The 11460-nt window shown below is 48.1% G+C and overlaps 1 protein-coding gene across 2 annotated transcripts in view; it reads right to left on the bottom strand.

The window, feature by feature from the left end:
* The window catches only part of DDC (dopa decarboxylase), an 82701-nt gene extending 72676 nt beyond the window's left edge, over positions 1–10025 (bottom strand). Inside the window, exon 1 of one of the 2 annotated variants that reach the window (XM_082473267.1) lies at positions 8958–10025. The gene's annotated coding sequence lies outside the window, so the exon portion shown is untranslated. Of the gene's footprint in view, positions 1–2105; positions 2246–8957 lie in introns of those variants that run through there. The other variant, XM_082473268.1, reaches the window with a different exon arrangement.
* Between the last annotated feature and the right edge of the window lie 1435 nt (positions 10026–11460).

An 11460-nucleotide genomic window follows, 5' to 3' on the forward strand; every position in this document is an offset into this window, starting at 1 on the left:
GGCTGCAGGCCTGTCACCCGCATGGCTAAGAAGCCTGCATCTGAGGCTTCCCCCAAGCCAAATCCTGAGGACACTTGGACCTTGGTGGCCACATCCGGTCCAAGAAACCAAATGAATCAGTGTCGCCTGACCTCCTGCTAAGCTTGCCGTATGCCTTATGCCCTTAACACTCTCGCCACCCCTGCCAGTATTATTACTGCTGTTTCACCAAGGCTCTGAGGGGCTGGTGCCCCAACGGAGGCCAGGGAACCAGTAATGCAAACAGCGGTGCTGGCATTTCTGACTCTGAAGCCAGCCTCTCCCTAACCCTGGGCATCCATGCACACCCGGGCTGCCTGCCACCTGTGCCCTCACATGGCCCAAGGGGTCAGAGCCCACAGACCCCAGGACCCCCACCTGGGCTGGGGAGGCAGTGCCTGGCACCCAGAGCGTGGTCGGGGTCCCACCTGATCACCACACCCAGAAGAGGACGCTCCAGGTGCGGGCACCAGGCCCCCCCCGCCGGGCCGGTCCCCACGCAAACGGAAACAGGCAGCAGCTGAACAACCCAGGAGCCGTGCTGTTCCCCCAGTTCCTCCAAACCCTGACGAATGTCGGGTGGTGACCGTCCACAGGGCCTGGGGTAACCCGTCATCTCTGTTCTCTCTGTCTTCACAGCCGCTCTGCAAAGAAGTGACATTATCCCCACTCTAGAGATGAGGAGACGGGCTCAGGGAAGCAGGGGCTGGCCTAAGCCACATAGCCCATGAACGGTTTCACACGTGGGTCTGTGCACTCAGAAGACCGGACCACTTCCCTTTGGCCTGGCGTCCCCCACGCCCCTCGCTTACAGGGAGCCTAGCCACTCGGAGAATGCAGGGGGATTTGAGCTTTTCCGCGGAGGCCGTGTGCCAACTCGCTGCCCCTGTATGCCCCAAGCATCCCCCTCCAGAAATGTCGACGAGACCCAGAGAAACCTCGGGACCACTCTTTAAAAATATTGAGGGACTCTAATTTTCCTGGGATCTCTCCCCAAACCTACCACCGGACTCAGATGGAGAGTTAACAGGGTAAAACCTTCAGAATAAACAACAGCTTGAAGAGGGCGAAATATATAAATAAACCCCCCAGCTATTTAGTTGAATCTGTGGAGGTTTAAATGGGTTTTCTCTTATTTTCATTATTTTAAGCAAACGGGCGTTGTGCAGCAGCCCACCTGCCATGGGCCCAGGAGAGGCAGAAAAGCCTGCTGTGAACGTCATGATTTTTTTCTCTTTCAGATACACCCAGATGCTCCTCATCTTGCCTACGTGTTAACTGTTCCAGGGTGACCACTGCCCTGGCCAGTTTTTATGCCGCAACTGTCCCCTTTGTTTTGGTTCTGTCTCAGAAGGAAAATATTGCTGATTTAAATGAGAAACCAACTGTAAAGACCCAAGTCTTGGAGCCTTTCAGAGAAATAGGATGAAGGGGGAAATCCAAGCCACCTGCTTGAATTTCCCTTGGAAACTGGAGAAAACAACATACTCGGGGCAGATGGACCCCTCTCCCACTTTCCCACCTGCAGTTTACTTGCTTATTAATAATATAGGTCCCATTAGTGACCACCTACTGTGTGCTCAGCCTTCATAAACATCAGACCCAATTGATTTTTCCAAGCATCGTGTGGGAGGATGTCCTTCACGGCAGAGGACCAGAGGGGTCCATCTTCTTCCCCCACCCCCACCATCTCCCGGCCTCTGTGGGCTCCAGATGCACCATGAACCAGCCTGGAAAAGAATTTCCACTCGCTCTGTTATGTTGCTATTATGGCTCAGAGATCATGGGCTAAAAAACCCTCAGAAGTTTCTGATTCTTTACCTGACTTGTTACTTAGACACGACACACACAAAAGCAGGTGATTTAGGTTGACACCTCTTTTCTCAGAAAGTTCCTCCAGTGTGCCATACCTGCACACCGCTGGATGCTCGCCCCCCCCAGCTGGCCTGAGGAGACCCACCCAGCTGCAATCAACAGGTGAACCTCCTGTCCCCAAAGTCCCCACACCGGAGGGGCGCTGCCACCAGGAGCTGGCTTCCCCCATGAGTCTGGGCCCCCAGGCTCTGAGGACAAAGAACGGTACTCACAGGCAGCCCGAGGTGCTCCTTCTCTGTCTGTCTCTCTCTCTCCTCCTCGGTGACAGTTAAAAGGCACAGAGGCTGCGATTGCCATTTATGTAGACAGAGTGTCCTCCTCCCCAAAGCCAATCAGAGCGGCTTGCTCTGCTTATTTACCCGGCAGCACGTCCCACCCCCGCCTTCCTGCTCCCATCCTCCACAGGACGCGAGGGTCGGCCGGGCAGAGCAGGGCCCAGAGACGGTGGAGCCTGCAGGGGCTGCGGGCCTGGAAGACAAGGGAAAGGGGCTCTGTGTCCCAGCGCCCCGTGCCGCACCCAGGCTGGGGCCAGTTCTCCTGGGGTCTCTCCAGGTAACCTCGGCTAAGCGGAAGGCTCCAGGCTCTTTCAAGGGCTGAAGAAGGGCTGGCCTGGGCAAGGCAAGCGAGGAGACTCGCTCTGTGCCAGCGCTGGGCCACGAACGTCGTACGCGTACCTGCTCGGGGCCACTGGGACCTGCTGTGCCGCGCAGGAGGCTGACCTGACCGCAGGAGGCTCCGAGTGCCAAGCCCACGAGCCCAGGCAGAGATAGAAGCAGAGGCGGGCAAGGATTTGAAACGAGGTTCACCCGATTCAGAGGCCTGTTCTTCTAGCCCTGAAGCCGACCAGCATTCAAAACACAGATCTCCTCAAACCTGGACTTGGGCTTCCCTTCTCACCCACCTCGCTGGGCGGGCTGACCCGGGCCTTATGCGGCAGTGCTCCTTCCTCAGTTAAGGTGGCTCAGAGCCTGGAAAGGGGGGCTGAGGGGAGCCCCCCGAGGCCAGCAGGGCACGCAGAGTCCCCCGCTCCCAACACCCACACTCACCCTGGACACACATACACACACACACACCACACAGGGCACACACACACATGCCATACGCACATGCACACACCCACGCACACAGCCATGTGCACATGCACAGGTGCACACACCATCGTCAACGTACACGTACACACAAGGCACACACAGACACACAACACAGTTTCGGGGCCTGTGGCACAGCCAGGAGCTGGGAACTTCCCACGGAAAGCCATTCCCCCCTGGCTTTAAGGAAGCAGCCTCTCTTCAAAGGAGCACCTGCCCTTTGAAGCATCTGTGGAGCTGGCAGAAGCCGAGGCCGCCGCGACAGGTGGGCGGGGTCTGCGGGGACCCCGGCGCGCCCCGCGCCGCTCCTCCCTCCCTCCACCCAGCGACGACCGCAGGCTGGCGCGGGGATCAGGCACTTTCGTGCGGGGCCGGACCGAGCCCCGAACCACGTCGCCGGGAGCCGCAGAGGACCGCTCACCCCCCAGCACCGCTCTGCTGGACGAGAGGCCGGGGAGGGAGGGGGCGAGGTTGCAGGGATGGCCGGAGCTGGGCCGGGCGCTGTGCCTGCGCAGGGCTCCAGCGGGCTTTGGACGCGGTGCCCTTGGCGCGGGGCCCCTGACCCAGCACAGCGCCCGGCCCAGCGCAGACCCTAGGTGAACCCTGCATCTTTCGTGGAGGCTGTGCAGAGGGGCTAGAGGTGTGATGATGGAACTCTGCGAGAGGGGCTGTGAGAAAACAATGGAACTTCCCGTCATAAAGAGTGACTGTAATAATAATTAGCATTTATAAAGGTTCTTCTTCAGGCATTTTTACCACAGGGTCACTCAAACCCTCACAACTCTCATCACAAGGTAGATTATCATCATCCGCAGTTTACAGATGAGGAAACGCAGGCCCAGGGAGGCTAGGAAATTTGCCCAAGGTCACACAGCTAGCACATGGCTGGGCAGGGAGTCCCTCACCAGGCCAGCGGGGCCCCATGCTGGCACTGCCGGGTGAGCTTGCTGTGTGGCATCCAGGGTCGGAGGCAGACGGTGAAAGAATAAGCAGAGAGAAAGCCACAGTGGCCAGTTGTGGCCAGGGCTGCCAAGCCAAGCCTGTGAAGAGGGAGCAGCCCAGAGGGGAGCCCGCAGCTCAGGACCCGACTGCCCTTGGGGTGACATACAGTCCTTGAAGGGTCTGGGGCAGAGCACTGATGTGCCTGAAGGCTTAAAAGTCACACCAGCTGTTGCTTGGAGAGCAAATTGCAGGGGAGAGAACGGATAGATTTGAGATTTATCCGGAGGTAGAAACGGGGAGATGTGAAGTGGTCTGAAGATGCGGCACAGGGCTGAGACATCAGCCTGCAGATTCCGGCTTGGACCTGCCTCCCGGACCTGCTGTGTGACTGTGGGCAGCTGCTTCCCCATCCCAGGGACACTGACAAGCTCTGACTTGGGAACAGGATACCAGGAATGGACCTAAGAAAATCTTACACAAGGTCTGCAAGACTTGTATGAAGAGACTTATAAAAGCTCATGGGAGGACATTAAAGAAGACCTGAATAAATGCCCAGTCATAGATAAAGAACACCCAGTGTCATAAACATTTCCATTTTCCTCAAACTGATGAACAGATTCAGTAGTATTTTAATCAAAATCCCACATAGATATTTGACTCTAAAATATGAACGGAGAAGCAAAAGTCTGAGAATGACCAGCATATGCTTGAGAAAGAATATGGCAGTCTTGCTCTATACTTATCGAGACAGATGAAGCTGTAAAAGTGTAACAGTTTTGATGCAAGGATAGACATCTGGCCGATCCAACAGAATAGCCCAGAAAAAAATCCCACGAAAGATTTGGAAAATGGACATATGTGGAATCACAGAACGAGTGAGAAAGAATAAACTACTAAATGGTGCTAGAACAACTGGTTGGCTACTTGGAAAAAACATGATCTTGAATCTGTTTCTCACCCCATATACAAAAATAAATTCCTGATAGATTAAATCCTTAACTGTGAAAGGCAAACTTCTTAGGACAACAGAGAGGTATATTTTTATTACTGTGGAGAGGAAGGATTTCTTAAATGATTCACTTAATCAGCTAACCATAAAAGACTGACAAATTTGACTACATTATTGTTAAGAATATCTGTTCTTCCAACTGTGGAAACTAGAAAGACAACTTCCAGGGTAGAGGAAGGGATTTGAAATGCATATTGCTAATTATGAGTTAGGCTCTATAATATAAAAAGACCTTTTCAATAAGAAAAAGATAATTCAGTAGAAATACAAGCATTTATCAGAAATGGAAAGGAGTCTCATAAATACGTGAAAAAGTGATTTTTCTTGTTAGTGATCAAAGAAGATAACTGTTTATTGCCAACATATGAAATTGCAATGGATTTTGTAGGTTTGGTCTTTTTTTCTGGCCACCTAGCTACATTCTCTTAGAACTTTTAATAACTTGTCTGTTAATTCAGGTGGATTTCAATGTGAACAGTAGTATCCTTAGTGAATTGTGAAAATGTTGTTCTTTCTAGTCCCTTTACTTATTCATTTTTCTTGCCTTATTGCACTGTCTAGGACTGTGCTGTCTAGCATCAGAGCCATGAACCACATCTGACTATTGAGCCCTTGAAATGCAGCCAGTGCTACTGAGGAAATGAATACGTCAGTTAATGTTATTTAATAATTTAAATTTAAATCTAAAAACTGAAGCAGTGTGGAAATTTTCTCCATTACACAATTTGAGTGCGGGACTACATTTTACTTTGTTGTATTACATAACATAGGCTATTGTAGTGCACATGTATTTTTGATTTTGTTAACGTGGCTGCTAGAAAACTTAGCATTTAAAATTCTGTACGTGTCCGGCACTGTTCTAGGGCCTCTGGGACAGTGGTGATGGAGGTAGTGAAAGTCTCATCTCATTGACTGTAGAAGGAATCTTCCAACACTCACTATTCACAACAGGGTTTTATTGGGTATTCTTTATTAAAAAGTTTCTTCTATTCCTATTTGTATAATAAATAGATGTTCAATTTTGTCGAAAGATTTTCTTCATCAAAAGAGAAAATCTTATGGTTTTCCTCCTCTGAACTGTTAATGTGATGAATCACATTAAATTTTCTAATTTTCAAGTATCCTTTTATTCTTGGGATAAAACTATGGTGTATTAACATTTTGCATAGAATTTTTTCTCTGGTTTTAGTGTCAGATTCTATGGTATCATAGACTGCTCTGAGGGTAATTTCTTCTTTTTTGATTCTCTGAAACAGTCATATAATTTTGAAATTTGGAATTGTCCAGTCACTAAAAAAGTATAAGAAATCATACATAAAATCATTTGTCCCTTCCTTTCATTTTTGAAGGAATATTGTTAACAAATCAATTTTTTATTACTATAGGACTATTTAAGATTTCTATTTCTCCTGGAACCCAATTTGATATTATTTCATCAATTTGTTTAGATTTAATGACAAGAATGTTTTTTTATGATATACTCATTACCTTTTTAGTTTGTTAGATCTATAATTATATCCCCTTTTATTACCATATTTTTTTACCTATTCCTCTCTCTTTTTGTCTTTAGTTAATATTGCCAGAAGTGTGTCTATTTTATTAGTCTTAAAAAAAAAAAAAAGCCCTTGGGCTTCGTTGATCCTCCCTCATCTACCTTTATTTTCTTTTTCACTAATTTATCCTCTTTGTCTTTATTATTGCCTGCATTCAGTGATCTTTATCCTGTTGTTCTTTTTCTAACATCTTTAGTTGAGTGATTGTCTCATTACTTTTTGGCCATTTTTACTTTCTAATATAAGCATTTAAAACTATTTGCTTTCTTCTATGTACTTCTTTCAATACATAGTTCAAGTTTTTAAATTAGTATATTTCATTATCATTTTTTTCTATTATTTAACTTCTATTACATTTTTAATTTGATTCATGAGTTGTGTAGTACCTTTCCAAAAATTTCCAGACACATATAGCAATTTTTACTCATCTTTTTCTTGAATTATAATTTAATTAATTGAATTGAATTGTGGTCAGAGAGCAGCTAGTATTATAGCAGTTCTCTGACTGACATTGAGACTTGCATTACAGCCTGCTACATCTTGAATTTTTATAAACATTTCATGTGCTCTTGAGAAGAAAGTGTATTTTCTAATTACTAGGTGGAGGGTTCCATATACGTCCAATAAACCGAGATTGTCACTTCTTGAAATGTTTTAAATCTTCACTAATGTTTCTGTTAGCTTGCTCTATCGCCCATCTTACTGCCATTGCTGAAGATATGTTGAAATCTTTTATTATGGTGGTGAATTTGCCAATTTCTCCCCATAGCCGTGCCAAGGTTTGCTTTATACATTTAAGGCTTTTCTGTTAGGTCTGTACGTGTTTAGAACTGTATTGCTTCGTGGTGGACTGAAACTTTTATCATCTTATAAAGTAATGTTACGTAACAGATTACTTGTTAGTGCCCTTGTTACAGTGTGAATCACCCCTGTTCTCCCTCAGCTGTTGGAGGCTGGGAGTGCAGTGAAGCTCAGGGCTCTATTTCTTTGCACATTATTTAGGAATTTTTAGAAGTCTGGAAGTCATGATTTAAATTTTCAGCAGCACCAACATTTTCCTGGTTTCAAATGTCATAAATCCACTCTGAGGACATGCAGAGTGACAGTTCTCTGGGGCATCTCTGTCCCACACCTTCATTCAGGGATGAACTCTTCCAGACCTGTCATCTGGCCCCATCACACTGGGTCGCTCGGCTCACCAAGAGCCATCCGAGGTCCTCAGGGCAGAAGGCCATGAGGGGCTTGCCTGTTCTGCTGAGAGGCCCTCAGAACTGACCACCGGACCCCCCAGGCGGAGCGTCGGGAGGCTTCCCTAGAAGACCACGCCCTCTGTGCCCTCACCCACCTCGGAAGCCCAGAGCCCCCCACCCTGTGTGCAGCCCTGCACTTTCCACCTCCCAGCTGTGCCGTGACATTTCCCAATTCCCACCCTCTCCATCCCCGCCCTCAACCCCATCAACTGCCCTGCATCTCCTGTCTGGTCCCTCCAGATCCTGCTCCCTGATCTCCAAGGGGCTCTGATTAACCCTTCCCGTGGTGCTCACTGCAGGGCCGGGGACATGGTAAGTGCTTTAAATAGGCACCACTTTCCCAGAATGGCAGGGCAGAAAGCGCCAGCTGGTACAGTAAGAACGATCCGAGTTCTAACTCCGTGGTCACGAGCTGTGAGGTCTTGGACCACCTTCCTCACCTCCTCACCTCCTTTGTCTCAGTTTTCTCCCTTGTGAGATGAGGATACAATTAGAGACCAAGCATGTGAATCCCAACACACAGCAAACAACCAAAAGTTATTGTTTTAACTCCAGCCTGATGGAGAAGCAAAGGTCCCTTCTCAAGAATTGTGTCTTCTGATGGGATTGTAATGAGCCTGCTAAATTGGCAGGGGAGATCCTTTCATTCTCTCAAATCCCACTGCACAGGTAGACTCTGAATTTACCTGTGGGGAGACTACACCACATGTCATGAAGGGAGAGCCTTGGCAGAGTCACAGATGTTAAGAAGGTAAGGGAAGAGTTAATATTTATTCAGCATCTCCCATGTGCCGGGTATTTTCCATATATTATGAGAGTCGGGGCTCACCAGAACCTGACAAGGTGGGTACTCTTAAAATCCCCATTTTAGAGAGGAAGAAACAGAGGCTCAGAGGCCCCCACCACGTGGGCGGCAAGTGGTAGAGAGCAGAGGAATCCGCACGCGTGTCCTGTGTTTGCTGTGTTGGTGGTGGTCCTGAGATGGTCCCCCGCCCCCACCTTATCACACATGGGTGAGTGTGACCACCTGTGAGCACCGACATCCCTCCCCACAGCGTGGCGCCTGTAGCCCCACAGACGCCATGTAGATAGACCCTGTTTTCCCCAGTCTCCAAGCGAGTTGACCTTTACGCCAACAGCCGGCACTGGGGCAGCAGAGTCAAGGTCCAGGGGGTGCCGTTTCCAACAATCGTAATCGATTAAGTAGAAAGCCAGGACTTACTTGCTGGGAACTCGGGCCCCGCTGGGTCTCGGCTCCTTTCTGAGATTTGCCAGCTCTGTGGATTGAGGAGAACGTGGGAGGGCAGCTGAGGAGTCGGGCTGTAGCCCTGCACTCTCCTTGCCACTTCAGACCCACGAGGCCTAGCTTTTTCAGCCACATATGCTGGTTAAATATTAATTTCTAATGGTGATAAAGGTCGAGGAAATCTTGAGAAACCTACAGAGAAGAGATCATCTCTGGGGAATTTAGGAAACTATCCTCTACTCAAAATGTATACACATTTACTTCTATTTCCTTTTAGCATTTTATACTTTGAGATATTTACCTTTAGAGCTTTCCTCCATCTGAAATTTATTTTAGGGTAAAGTTCTAATTTTTTTCCCCATAGAGTAAGCTAGCTCTTCCAACATTATCTTTGAAAAATATTTCTGTTTCTTGAGCTTGTTGTGGTCCTGTGGAATTGTTCTTTCATTTCTGTGCCTGGGCTACAGCATTTAAACTTTATCTCTTTCTTTTTTTTTTTTAAATATTTTTGTTATTTTTAATTTTCTTATTGAAGTAAAATTGATTTACAATGTTGGGTTAGTTTCAGGTGTACAGCAAACTGTAAACTTTGATCACTTTCTAATGCATTGGGGTACTTGGAAGGGCAAGGGTTCCCTTATCAGTTTTCTTTTAATAAAAATCCTTGCTGCTTCCGCATGTTTCTCTTTCAAGAGGAACTTTAAAATCATTTGTTCCTACATTCAAAAATTCTACTGAGGTCTGGGTTGCAAGCACACTGATGCAGAGTTAAGCTGTGGGGAGCTGACCTCTTAGGAAGTGAGTTTTCCTGTCTACAACCCCACCGTCTAACTCTGGTCATGTCCTCGTCTTAGTTTGGGTTCCCCCAGAGCTGCCCCTGAGACAAAGACTCACGCGCCAGTTGTTTATTTCGTTAGTTGTTATTTTGTTAGGCAGTACCAGGCTTGTTTCCAAGCCAGTTACCCCCCTGGTGGCCTGGTGGGCAGGGACCCTGTGGCAGGACTTTGGGAGCTGGGATGGGGGGTGTCCACCTGAGAGGGCTGGTAATTCCCCCTCACACCCCTCACTCTGACACGGCAAGCTCTGGTGCCCGGGGACGGCTGCGGGCAGAGTCACCAGACCCCGCGGCTGTGTGCACAGAAGCGACGGATCGTGGATGGCGTCAGCCGAGGCCACTTAACCAAGTCCTGCGTCTGCAGGTCTGCGTTGGAGGCTCATTGATGCAAGAGTGGAAGTTCTAGGTACTTTTCACTATACCATGTGGACTCGAGCTTTTCAAAAGAACACATTTTCAACTGAATGCAGCTTGGAGTTAAAGAACCCCTTCTAGCGATGTCAGTGGCCTCCCTGGGGAGGAGGAGCAGGGTCTGTCTGGTGGGCAGAGCCAGTGAAGCTGCCCCACCCCATGGGTCTTAGCAAGCCTCTTCCTCTCCCAGTGAGTTGTACGTCTCGGTTACACTGAGCAACTCTCTACAGTGTCAAAGCCACAACATCTGGTCTGGAGACAGGTGTAGGGACTTCAGTATTCCTACTTTGTGGAGACTGGAGCAAAGCGGGGCCCCGGAGAGTCCGGTGAAGTCGGGGGTGAAAAGCCATGAGGCACACACCTGCTTAGGCCTGCCCTGTGACCGGATCTGCAGAGGAGAAATGTCCTCGGAATCCAATTTTCTTTGAAAAGCCACTTTGCTTGGGAGCAGATGAGAATGTCAATTCCATACTATTTGCAGAGTGGTATTTTGAAATTTTAATGAAGTCCAGCTTATTTTTTCTTCTGTGGATCGTGCCTTTGGTGTTGTAGCTAAGAAGTCATCACCAAACCCTCTATTCATCTAGATTGTCTCCTGTGTCATATTCCGGGGTTTTTATAGTTTTGCATTTACGTTCAGGTCTGTGATCCATTTTGAGTTAGTTTTTGTGCAGGTGTGAGGTCTGTGTCTAGATTTGTCTCTTGCATGTGGATGTCAGTTGTTTCAGCACCGTTTGTTGGAAAGACTGTCTCTGCTCCGTTGTGTTGCCTTTGCTCCTTTGTCAGAGAGAGTTGACTCTATTTGTGTGGGTCTGTTTCTGGCCTCTCCACTCTGTTCACTGATCCATTTCTCTCTGCTTTCATCAATTCCACTCGGCCTTGGTTACTGCCGCTTCAGAGGAGGTCTGAAATCGGGGGTGTCATACCTCCAACCCAGTTCTTCTCCAATTCATATGTTTTTCAAATCACTGGGATCAACCTGTCGCTGGGTCATGAAACCAGTTTAGAGATCTCGTGACCAGCAGTTTTAAAAAGGAAAGCAAACAGAACAGAAAAGAATAGACTAGGAAAGAGGGGCCATTGCACCTAACAAGAGGAATCGTGCTTCCTGAAATTTCTGTTTTGATGATGTATGGGCGTATGTGCGCTGGGCCGCAAGATGACAGCGTTTCTTACCGTAGGTTACGATCAAAGACGGCAGATGCCACTAAGGATCATACGCTCTCTCTAGAG

Source organism: Balaenoptera physalus (assembly GCF_965194825.1).
Source record: "Balaenoptera physalus genome assembly, chromosome: 8".
NCBI lineage: Eukaryota > Metazoa > Chordata > Mammalia > Artiodactyla > Balaenopteridae > Balaenoptera > Balaenoptera physalus.